We start from the raw sequence: 615 nt of genomic DNA on the forward strand, positions 1-615 counted from the left end.
ATAATTCATTTGATTGACGCCTCTAATTCGTAAATGAAAATGAAATAACAATAATCCAAATATTAGCAATTCTAATGGTTCTAGTGTTACACAATAGCTCATTGAGACAGTTTCTCCAATGTCTATGTTTCATAATGATATTCCATAAAGTGACGATTGTGCTTAAAAAAACAAGAAACAAAGTAAATTCTAGACCGTGAACTTTTTTTGGTACCGCCCCTATAACAAAATACACTGCAGCTAACATTTAACCTTTGGCTGTTCCTGTGCTTGAAATGGGTTATTATTATTATTATTATTATAGCAACTGTAGTCAAACCAGGTGATAAAGTCATCAATTTTTCTAGTCTTTCAATTACCTAGTCCTGGGAGGATTCTGACATTACAGTGCATGCCCAAATGTGCTTTAGGCATAATACCGCTATTTTGGCAGCTTAATTATAGGTGTTGCGCAAAATGCAAGTTTGAAATGTGTTTAGCATTCCTGCTTCTGAGAGGAAGCAGTATGACTTCATAATGGCATTTTGTGTGTAACTCTCTCTCTGTATGTGTGTGTGTCTCCCTGTTGGCGGAGTCAGTGTATTAATATAACACTATAGTTCAAAAACCACAAGG

This window comes from Sinocyclocheilus grahami, unplaced genomic scaffold (assembly GCF_001515645.1).
Source record: "Sinocyclocheilus grahami isolate Dianchi unplaced genomic scaffold, SAMN03320097.WGS_v1.1 scaffold1295.1, whole genome shotgun sequence".
NCBI lineage: Eukaryota > Metazoa > Chordata > Actinopteri > Cypriniformes > Cyprinidae > Sinocyclocheilus > Sinocyclocheilus grahami.